Source organism: Marmota marmota, unplaced genomic scaffold (assembly GCF_001458135.2).
Source record: "Marmota marmota marmota unplaced genomic scaffold, marMar, whole genome shotgun sequence".
In the NCBI taxonomy this organism is placed as follows: domain Eukaryota; kingdom Metazoa; phylum Chordata; class Mammalia; order Rodentia; family Sciuridae; genus Marmota; species Marmota marmota.
In genome coordinates, this window is record NW_026000016.1 from 25,823,430 (window position 1) to 25,835,723 (window position 12,294).

Here is a 12,294-nt window from a genome sequence, read left to right on the forward strand (position 1 = left end):
CAGATCCAGAGGCGAAATTAAAGCAATACAACATTTTTGCCAGTTACATTCTGTTTGGAAAAGATGAATCATCCTCATGTTTGTACTCAAAGGCATCTAGTTAGAGGCAAGATGATTTGCAGAGTAATTTTGTCTGCAGGAATCACCTTTGACAGCAGATCAATATCAGTATATGTGTTTGCTCTGGTGAGGAAGAAAAAAAGCATACATCTTGCTGGTCAGGCTGGAGAAAGCTTGAGTTGCTACTTCTCAAATATATTATTGCAATATTTTTACCTAAGTCAAAAGGTCATATACCATAACATTTAAAATGCTAACAAAATCTTCATTAATGGTTTGAGTAAGCCCCAGTAATAACCTAACACAGATGCTTACTCTCCCTTTAATCAGTTTCAAATGGGTTGAGATTGCAGTTTAAAATGCATCTATTTCCTGGATTTCTTCCCCTTTATCTTTCAGGTTCTGGATGAAGGAGTCTGGGGGCAGGCAAGAAGGACTGAAGGAAGCCGCCCAAAAGCAGAGCCAGTGTCAAGGACATGAAATGAACTTCAGAGGCCTGGGTTACTCACTGATTTATTTAGCTTTGGTGGCTAGGGAAGGATGCATGAAAACATTTCTGTACACAGGAATCATCTTCAATAGCAGCATTTTCAGTGCAAGCTAAGGATAGAACTGATTGGTGGAAAATTTCATTGAACTTTAGATAAAAATGAAAGTGAGCAAGATTATTTCTATTCATTTTTATTATGAGAGAGTGAATATCATTGGCCAATTAAAATATTGAATGCTTTTTTTTTTAGTTTGGGGCCAGAATGACACATAATAATATAACAAATTCAAAGAAATTTATGCCCAAAGAATTCTTTAGTTGTCTTACTATTTTGCTTCCTCTCTTTCAGAGGGCTAGGCTCAGTAAGGACAGAGCCATGTTTTGTAATGGTTCTCTTTCATGATTTTTCTCATTTGCTAACCATTTGTGTAGATCTGAAAATTCTGTAAACTAGTCTGTCTTTTTGATTATACATGCAAAACCACTGCTGCATGATTGTTAATTATTTTAATTGACCATTCCTGCTTTCTTTACTATGCTATTATCATGGGAGTGGGTTAGTTATCTAGTGAGTTGGTTATCTTAGGAGTGGGTCAGTTATTATTGACAATGACTTTGTTATAAAAGTAAGCTCTCTTTCTCCCACATGCTTACTGGCTTTCTGTCATGGGATAAGGTAGCAAAAAGACCCTCACCTCATGATGGCACTTTGACACTGGACTTCCCTGCCTCTGGACTATAAGAAATAAGGGTATTTTTAAAATAAATTATCCAGTTTCTTTTTTTTGTTATACCAGCACACACATGAGGACTCTCTGAAAGCCACTAAGCACTGTAAACTGACTATACCCCATGTCTAACTAGCTTCAAACCTGTGTTGTTAACTTCAGCCCGAGGGTGTCCTCTGAAGAGTGAGAAGAAGGACAGCATTTTCTAAGCCATCATAAAATGTGACAGCCATTCCAAAGGTAGCCAAGTGACAAGCCCTTAAAAGGGTTGAGAATGTATATTGGCTCTGAAAAATGACTGAAAATGGAACCAGCAACAAAATAAGAACTGTTCCTAGGAGTCTTGTGGCTTTTTTCTGTCATGCCCTTATAGCTGTACTTATTTCTAGGATCTAAAATTTGGAGGCTTGTGTTCATGTTGTCCAATTTGATATCTCCCAGAAAACATGGAGTGTGGAGCAAGGAACTGGCACTTTTTTTTCCAAAGATGAAGTTTGCTCAGTGTGACAGCCCTTTCCCAGTTCTATTTTAAAATTCTAAAGAGGATTTACCTATGCCTAGAACTACCTAGAAACTTCCTATAAGAGCTGATCAGTTGGCATTTGCCATGATGCTGAAGCAAAGTTATCAATCCTCTTTTGACATTTTCCTTGAGGTCAGTTGGCCCAAGTGGTTGAAAGGATGAAGCTCTGCAGGGTCACTTAGATTCCAGGATGGCACTTGGACTGCAAGGGACATTCAGAGAAGGTCCACCATTTTCTTGATGAAGTTCTGGAGGTGTCAGCCGAGGCAACATTGGATTCTCCGAGCATTTCTCTCTTTCATTAGCAGAGGTAATTGGAATTGACGGGAGAGCCACAAGTGATTGCTTTCCTGGCCTCTTGGCCACCCTAACTCCTTCCATCATCAAATTAATTGTAGTTCACGAGGCAATTGTTTAAATGGCAGGGAACATTTAGAACCTGAACAGAATGCCTGGGAGAAAGGTTGCAATGTGGAGAGGAGAATTAAAGAATTCACATAGCTAGGTCTATTCAGGTCAGAGCCATTACATGACTCTTAAGAGACAAAGTACTGCAGGAGCTGGCCCAAGGAGCTGAATGAATGCCAGGGAGGAGGTCAGAAGAAGGCAGAGCCTTCAAGGGCAGTTGCAGTACCAGAAGCAGTTCATAACTGCAGCAGCTCTAAGACGAAAATGCAATGTTGAAGCAGAGGTGTAAATTACTTTACGTTGTAAATTGGTGGTGGTTGTCGTTGTTAATATTATTTGGCTGTGATGGTGATTGGGAGAGTGTGGAGCTGGGATTTATAGAGACTTAGAGCAAAATATCCTTCAAGGAACACTAATTCAGTTGGAAGTTAATAGGCGTTAAGAGAAAAAGAAATGAGATATGTTGGTCAAATAATTCTGGGAATTTTGACTGTCAAATAACCATGTGTTTCTCAAACCTTCAATATATATTTATGTGATTGAAATCCATGAGGTTTGTGTATCAGATGCAGGGTTTCCCCAGATTATCAGAGCATGAAACTAATCACAGCAGACCATCACTACACAGTTAGTCTTCAGGGGAACAAATTTGAGGGGATGTTGGTCTAGTGCATGTAATACTATCTTGAAAATCAAGCTGGCGGGAAGTACTCAATTCTGATTTCTAGATATTTTAGCCAGTACAGAAAAGGGTAAAGAAGGTCAGAAAAATGGATATTTACCAACTTCACAATTTTTCCCAATCCTGGATCCAGCACCAGTATTTAAAATAAAATTCTAAAGTTATAAGAAAAAACTGAGGAATATAGTATATAAAAACAGTGGTCAGTTAATCTCTGGATAAAAAGAGAGATTCAAATTTAAGTCCAGCATTTAGAAATTCTGGAACAATTAGATTGGGTTCTCTTGTTTCAAGATTATTTCTTAATGGTTTTGTGGGATATGTTTTGTGGCATTCATGAGGACTGGATGCCATTGGGGTGTAGGGGAGGCAATCAGTTATGTTATCTAGGCTTTCTAAGTTGTTATGGTTTGGATATGAAGTGTCCCCCAAAAGCTCAAGTGTGAGATAATGCAAGAAGGTTTGGAGGGGAAAGGATTGGGTTATGAAAGCCTTAACCTAATCAGTGAATTGATTGCTAATGGGATTAACTGAATGGGAAATGGAGGCAGGTGGGGTGTGCTGGAGGAAGTGGTTTGTTGAGGGCGTGGCTATGGAGTATATATTTTGTATCTGGAGAGTGGAGTCTCTTTCTCTCTGCTTCTTGATCATCACATGAACTGCTCTCCTTTGCCATGTTCCTCCGCCATGCTGTTCTGCCTCACCTGGAGCCTGAGAGATGGAGCTGGCCTTCTATGACTAAGATATCTGAAACTGTGAGCCCGCAAATAAACCTTTGCTTCTCTACAGTTGTTCTGGTTGGGTGTTTCAGTCACACTAGCAAAAAAAAGCTGACTAAAATATACGTCTCGAGGGGCTCCTCATTAAGCTGAATATGTTACTGGTCCAATAGTTGCTGGGGTGGAAGCTGAGGGAGTTCTGTGTGGTAAGCTTGTTTTGAGCAGTGTCTTTGAATTAGGAGAGGATTCTTGGCTGGAATTGTGGAAAAGACAGGAGAAATATGATCAGCTGATTTCACATGTTGAGTTTTGGTGCTGACCAAAAGGTGTGTGCTTACTGGTTTGTGAGCTCTGAATTTCTCTAGAACTTGGTATTCTGATTGGAACTTGTACCAAATTTGTGTAGAAAGAATATATGGTATAGTGGAAAAAACAAAACAAACTTTAGAAATCCAGAGCCAATCTCTTTTTTATGCCACTAATTAGGACTTTGGAATACCACTCAATTCGTTTGTAGGTTAGTTTTCTTGTCTCTAACACAGGTATAATGATATGACCTGCTCTACTCTACTCTTGTAGATAATCACTCCGTTTCTTAATTCAGCAAATATTTTTGAAGACCTTATTTTGTCCTAGACACTCTTCTAGGCATGGGGGTTGGAGTACACCAACTGAATAAAATAGTTTAATGTTCCTGTGGGGAAGGTAGATAGCACCTAAATAAATCCATAAGATAGTGAAGAGTTGTTATAAAGAATAAAGCAGTATTAGGTGAGAGAAAGGCACCCCAGAGGATATGAAGTTTTAAAGTAGGAGACTGAGCCAATAAATACCATTTAAAATATTTTTCATAATTTTCCATGGGAATTTATTTATAAGATAACAATAACTATAACTTACAGGTTTGTAGATTTTATTCCTGTCCTATATAATTACTTTTGTAAAAACATTAGTGCATTATAGTTATACATAATATGGGATTTATTTCAACTTAATCATATGTGCATGGAATATGATTTGCTCCATTTCAGTCCCCAGTACTTCCTCTTTCCCTCCCCTCATCTCTCCCCTTGTTCCCCTTCCTCTACACTACTGAAGTTCCTTCTATTTATTTTTCTAATTAATGATTTATAGATATGCATAAAGGTGAAATTCACTATTGTATACTCATATATGTGCACGCATCATTTGGTCAATTTCATTCCATAGTCCCTACCTTTTCCAATCCCCACTCCTCTGCTCTTATCCCCTTCCTCTATGCTGCTGATCTCCCCTCTATTTTCATGCCCCCCCCTTTCCTCCTTATTTTGCTCTAGCTTCTGCATAGGAGAGAAAACATTTGACTCTTGACTCTCTGAGTCTGGCTTATTTCACTTATGATTTTCTCCATTTCCATCCACTTATTAGCAAATATCATAATTTCATTCTTTATGGCTGAGTAAAACTCTATAGTGTATATATGCCACATTTTATTGATTCATTCATCTGTTGACAGGCACCTAGGCTGGCTCCATAACTTGACTATTATTATTCAAGTTCTATAACTTGAATTGTGCCGTTATAAACATTTATGTGGCTGTATCACTATAGTATGATGATTTTAGTTCTTTTGGATAAATACCAAGGAGTGGGATATCTGGGCAATGTGGTGAGTCTATTCTTATTTTTGGAGGAATGTCCATACCACTTTCCAAAGAGGTTGTACTAATTTGCAGTCCCATCAACAACGTGTGAGAATACCTTTTCTCCTATATCCTTGCCACATTTATTACTATTTATATTATTGATGATTGCTATTCTAATTGGAGTGAGAAGAAATCTCCATGTGGTTTTGATTTGCGTTTCCCTGATTGCTAAGGATATTGAACACTTTTTCATGTTTTTTTTTTGTCCATTTATATTTCTTCTTTTGAGAAATGTCTGTTTAGTTCTTTTGCCCATTTATTAATTGGGTTATTGGTGTACGTTTTTTTTAGTTCTATGTTTATTAATCTCCTATCAGAGAAGCACTTGCAAAGATTTTCTCCTATAGGCACTCTTTTCACATTCTTGTTTCTTTTATTGTGCAGAAGTATTTTAATTTGATGCCATTACTATTTATTCTTGAGCTATAGGGATCTCAGTAAGGACATAATAACTCTGGCTAGAGTTTCAAGGACTGTGTTGAGCAGCAGTGGTGAGAGTGGACATCCTTATCTTATTCCTGATTTTAGAGAAACTTCTTTCAGTTTTTCTCTGTTCAGTATGATGCTGTCTTTGGGTTTGCAACATACAGTCTTTGTGATGTTGAAGTAAGTTCTTTCTCCAGTGTTTTTCACATAAATGAGTACTGGATTTTGTCAAAGGCTTTTTTTGCATCTATTAAGAAAATCATATGATTTTGTCCTTAATTCTATTTACATGGTGACTTATATTTATTGATTTGCATATGTTGAATCACCCTTGTGTCCCTGGAATGGAACCTACTTGATCATGATATATTATCTTCTGAATGTGTGTTTTTATTATTTATTTATTTATTGTTTTTTAATTTGTTCTAATTAGTTATACATGTATTTTGAATGTGGTTTTTCAGTATCTTATTAAGGATTTTTGTGACTATGTTCATTAGGGATACTGGTCTGTAGTTTTCTTTCCTTGATGTTTCTTTGTCTGGTTTTGCTATCAAGGTGATACTGGCTTTATAGAATGAATTTGGGAGTGTTCCATCCCTTTCTATTTCATGGAATAATTCGAGGAAGACTGGCATTAGTTCTTCTTTAAAAGTTTGGTGGAACTCAGCTTAGAATCCATCTGGTCTTGGGGTTCTCTTTGTTGGAAAGTTTTAAAATTACTGCTTCATTCTCATTGCTTGATATTGGTCTGTTCAGGTTTTGCATATCCTCATGGTTCAACTTGGGTAGGTCACATGGATCTAGAAATATGTCAACATACTCTAGGTTTTCCTGTTTATTGGAGTATAAATTTTCAAAAGTTATTGATGATCCTTCATATTTCACAAATGTGTATTATTTCTCTTTTCATTTATAATTTTGCTGATTTGGGTCTTCTTTTGGTTAGTTTGTTAGTGGTTTATCAATCTTGTTTATCTTTTCAAGAATTCTTTGTTGCATTGATCATTTGTATTTTTTTAAATTCTCAATTTCATTAATTTTGTCTCTGATCTTAATTATTTCCTATATTCTACTGATTTTGTTCTTCCATTTCCAGGGCCTAGAGATGTAACATTCGATTATTCATTTAGGAACTTTTTTTTTTCCTTTTTTTAAATTTGTTTTAATTAGTTACACATGACAGTACAATGATCTTGACATATCGTACATTTGAATCAGATGAGATATAATTTCTCATTTTCTGAGTGTACAGGTTGCAGAATCACATTGGTCATGCAGTCACGTATATACCCACAGCAATAATAATGTCTATTTTATTCTGCTGTCCTTCCATTCCCCCCTTCCCCTCCCCTCCCCTACCATAACTTTTCTCTACCCAATCTAATTTGACACACTTCTTTTTGTTTTTCCCCCTCACATTGTCATACCTGAATTCTGTATAACGAAGGGGGTCTCCTTCCCTCTTCCATGCAATTCCCATTCTCCCTTCTTTTCCCTCCCACCTCTCTTCCCTATCTAGAGGTAATCTTCTTCTCATGCTCTTCCTCCCTACCCAATTTTGAGTCACCTCCCTTATATCAGAGAAGACATTCGGCATTTTTTGGGGGGGGCGGATTGGCTAACTTCACTTAGCATAATCAGCTCTAATGCCATCCGTTTCCCTGCAAATGCCATTATCTTGTTATTTTTTAGGGCTAGTAATATTCCATTGTGTATAAATGTCACATTTTTTTTTAATCCATTGAAGGGCATCTAGGTTGGCTCCACGGTCTAGCTATTATGAATTGTGCTGCTATAAACATTGATGTGGCTGTGTCCCTGTAGTATGCCATTTTTAGGTCTTTTGAGTATAGTCTAAGAAGAGGAATAGCTGGGTCAAATGGTGGTTTCATTCCCAGTTTTCCAAGAAATCTCCATACTGCTTTCCAAATTGGCTGCACCAATTTGCAGTCCCACCAGAAATGTATGAGTGTACCTTTCCCCCCCGAATCCTCGCCAGCACTTGTTGTTGTTTGACTTCATAATGACTACCATTCTTACTGGAGTGAGATATCTTAGAGTAGTTTTAATTTGTATTTCTCTGATTGCTACAATGGTGAGCATTTTTTCGTGCACCTAATAGAAGAAAAAGTAGGCCCTAATCTCCATCACGTGGGGTTAGGCCCCAAGTTCCTTAATAAGACGCCAACAGCACAAGAATTAAAACCAAGAATCAACAAATGGGATGAATTCAAACTAAAAAGTTTTTTCTCAGCAAGAGAAATAATATGTGAGGTGAGTAGGGAGCCTACATCCTGGGGACAAATTTTTACCCCTCACCCATCAGATAGAGCTCTAATCTCTATTTTTTTAAACATAGGAACTAAATACTATAAATTTTCCTTTTATAACTTCCTTGATACTGTCTCAGAGATTTTGATAAGTTGTATTTCGGTTTTCATTAGTTTCTACGAATTCTCCCCCAATTTCTTTTACAATCCATTCCTCATTTATAAGTGTATTGTTTAATCTCTTGGTGTTAAATGTTTTCTGTTTTTATTTTATTATTGATTTCTTATTTTATTCCTTATAATCTGATAGGATCAAAGAACTTTCTCTATTTTTTTTTGTATTGCCAAGACTTTCTTAGTTTCATAATATGGTTATTTTAGAGAAGTTTCCATGTGCTACTGAGAAGAAAGAAAATTAAGTTATTAATGAATAACATTCTATAAATATATTTTAAGTCCCTTTAATTAATAGTAATTTTTTAGAATTGAAAAGTCTTTACTTTATATCTAGATGACCTATCTCTTGGTGAGAGAGGTGTGTTGGAATTACCTAGTATTATCGTATTGGATTTTATTTGATTTTTTTTAATATTGAGCAGGGTTTGTTATATGTATATAAGTGAACTGACACTTGGGGCATATATATTTACAAGCATTATATCTTATTGTTGGGTGATTCCCTTATCCAGTATGATGTGAACTTCTTTGTCTCTTCTGATGAATTTTGGCTTGAAATCTATGTTAGATATGAGAGTAGCCTCTCCTGCTTGCTCTGTTTCCACTCTGACATTTGCATAATTTATTCTTTCTCATCCTTTTACCTTCAGCCTGTGGATATCTCTGCTTGGAGGGTGAGCCTTTTGTAAACAACATATGGGTGAGTCTTGTTTTTTTAATCCATTCTGGCAATCTATGTCTTTTGATTGGAGAGTTTAGACTCTTTACATTCATTGTTATTATAGCGATGATATTTATTTCATGCCATTTTGATTTATTTCTAATGTTTAATTCAGATTTGGTTCTTCATTAATTGACAATTATTCTAGAGAAATTAATGCATTACTGGCTCTGATATTTATTTTTTATTTCTTTTCTGTGAAATATCTCATTGAATATGTTTTATAGTGCTTGGTTAGTGACTATAAATTCTTTTAGTTTCTGATTTGCTTATCAAGGAATGTTTTTATTTTTGTTGAAGGTAGCATTCGTGGATAGTAATCTTGATTGGCATCCATTATCTTTCAGGACTTGGTATATATTGCCCCAAACACTCCTAACTTTTAGGGTCTAGACTGAAAAATCAGTAGAAATTATAATTAACTTACCTATACATGTGACCTGCCATTTTTGCTTTGTAGCTTTTATTTGATTTTATTTTTTAATTGATTTTGTTTTTTAAACATGACAGTGGAATGCATTAAAATTCTTATTACCCATATAGAGCACAATTTTTCATATCTCTGTATATAAAGTATGTTCACACCAATTCATGTCTTCATATATGTACTTTGGATAGTGATGTCCATCACATTCCACCATCATTTGTCTTGTAGCTTTTAAAACTCTATCCTTAAGAATAAATCAATAAATCAAAATTCTATTCTTATTCTGTATATTAGGCATTTTAATTATAATTTGCCATGGAGAGGATCTTTTTTTGATCTTACCTTTTGTTCTTCTGAATAGCTCTTATATTTGTATTTCCATCTCATTCTTAATATTTAGAAAATTTTCTGATATTATTTTATTGAAAAGTTTTTTTTACCCTTTAGTTTCTTTACGTTGGAGGGTTGTAGGCTATTTGGGATGTTTTTTCCCTTGCTTTTTCCTATTGTTTGTATATCTGCCTGTCTGCTGGAATGATTATCTCTTCTACTTTTATGCAAGGGACTATTTATGAGCCTCTCTTCAGTGCCCAAGGCTGGGAAAATATCCAAGTACTGATATTCCCCCTCAGCCTGTATCCTCTGCTGTGCCCATTACCAGCGCCACTTTGAGAAAAGATACTAAATCCTATTAACTGCAGTCACTTCAGAGCAAAGCCATATACTAATAAACTTTAAGAAAAAAGAACTTACTGAAAATGTCCTCCCCAGTTCCTCTAATATAGGTATAAAATTGTAGTATTATTTTGGAATAGGTTGGGAAATTAGTTATTAAAGGTAATAAAAATACTATCACACTATAATAGGTTATTAAAGATAATAGGTATTAAAGATAATAAAACTACTATCACACTATAATAGGGTTGAAAAGGGAAAAAAGGAAAGAGAAAAGCTAGAAAAGAATAATGCCAATCAAGAAAGATGAAAAATGGTGGTGGTGGTGGGGGGGGCGGGGATTGAAGTAGGAAAAGGTAATGCAAGAGGAAAAGGAAAGACTAAGAGGAGCAAGTGTCAGCGGAATTAAGAAAACAAAGATAGAATGAGTCCAGTTAATGCTTTAAAACATTAGAAGAAATACAATCAAATGGGTTGAAGGCTGCAATATCAAATAATATGGGAACATCCATTGATTCAATAAAAAAATATCAATAATATCAAAATTGGCTTTAGAGCAATTTATGATAACCCATGCTGAAGTGGAGTTGTTTTTTTATTGAATTTCCTTATTGGGATTTCATCAGGATTTGGGACTTTTTGAAGATGCCTACCATTCCTTGGCTTTACCTCTAAATTTCCTTGGGTGAGGAGGTATTGATCATACCAGCTCACCTCTGATACAATTCTAGGAGGCCCTCTGACCTTGTGTGTTGCCAGGTAATTACCAGCTTTCTGTTGGGTCAGAGGAGATGATTCCTAATCATTTCTGACTTAGCAGCCAGGTTATTCCCTATTAGGGGGTGCAGTCTTGTGAAGAAACGTTCAGTGTATCCAGTGATGTCAAATCCAGTGTAGGCTCCCCTGTGTATGTTTCTGGAGTGTGTGGAGTGTTTGGTCTAAGGTTGAGGTATTGCAGTCTAGTTGATGTGGCACTGGGTAGCCTTGAAGGGCTGCTGCATCCTCTGGGGTGCATAGATCACAGGTCAGTGGGCTGTATCTGGGCACATGGGGTGATGGTTGGTGTCTGAGGTATGCTCCTCTGTAAGCCCCTTTGTGGGATGTACTTCTATTGTGAATGCATGAGGTTCTCTGTTGGCTGTTTGGGGTTATCCTCAGGAATTGACCTCTGTGGGTCCATGCATCTGAATAGGAATTGAGTTAACTGGCAACTCCAGGTCTCATGGCTGTGGACCCTCTCATAGGTGCTGGGGGCGGGGGAAGGAGCTGCTTTCCAGGTAGCCAGTCAGTACTTGTTTATCAGCCCAGTGGCCCAAGTCTCTGTGCTTGAGGGTGTACTGAATATGCTGGCTGTTTCTATTAGGTACAGTGATGCAGGGCTCAGGGCTGTTGTTAACTGCTGTGGGATCCTGAGCACCTGCTCCCCTCCACTGTGGCTTCTATGTAGTGTCACCATCTAAATGCTTGGTGGTTGTCTGCAACTGTGGGACCTGTTGGTGCAGGCTTCCTATGGGCAGAATGTGGCACAGAAGCCTCTACTCTGGATGCTGCAGATCACACACTCTGATCAGGGTTGGGTGTCACTTGGCCCATTTCCCCCTGAACTCCTGCCAAGGGTATGTGGTCTGCTGGTTAAACTTAGTGCTCCCTGGAGTGATTTGGTCAGTTCCACCACACTCCCCTTGTCTTTGGTGAGGCAGAGTGGGTTTTGGTAGTCTTTAGCCAACAGTGATCCCTCTATAATTCCTTCTAGACACATTACTGAGACAACCCATTTTAGAGGCATTTCTTATGGTTTTTATTTATTACTATCTGTCGGAGGGGAGAAGATGTATTGATTTAATATTTTCTAGGGAGCCTAGCTAACTGTAGACTACAAAATGGTTGCCCTGCCTGGCAGAGCATTCAGCCTACAGTTTGGGCTACAGTGTGATCTTTACTGTCTTTGTTGGTCCTGGTGCTGTGCTAACTCATTCTGCTTTTGTTTCAACCACTGTTAAGCAAATAACCTTATGGGCTTTTCATCTACCTCTCACTCTCTGTTACACCCCTCAGGCTCCCAAGCCTACCTGGTCAGGATTCAAGGTCAAGGAATTCTGTCCTTATTTTTTACTCTGGTAACCAAATTCCAGGTCTCTAAGTCTCAAGCTATTCCACATTGAATTTTAGAGTGTTTACTCTGTCACCCACCTGCCTGGTCAGTTGTTTTTTCACTGCTTCATGCTATGTAGTGGCACTGTCTAAATGCTTGGTGGTTGTCAGCAGTTGAGGGCTGCTGCTTAGCTCTGCCCCACCATCTT

General features: G+C 37.3%; 1 long non-coding RNA gene across 1 annotated transcript in view; it reads left to right on the forward strand.

The window, feature by feature from the left end:
• LOC125618479 overlaps nucleotides 1–12,294 on the forward strand; it is a 70,111-nt gene that overhangs the window by 8,545 nt on the left and 49,272 nt on the right. The window contains exon 2 of the long non-coding RNA XR_007349774.1: nucleotides 460–2,111. This is a non-coding gene — a long non-coding RNA (uncharacterized LOC125618479). The remainder of the gene's footprint in view (nucleotides 1–459; nucleotides 2,112–12,294) is intronic.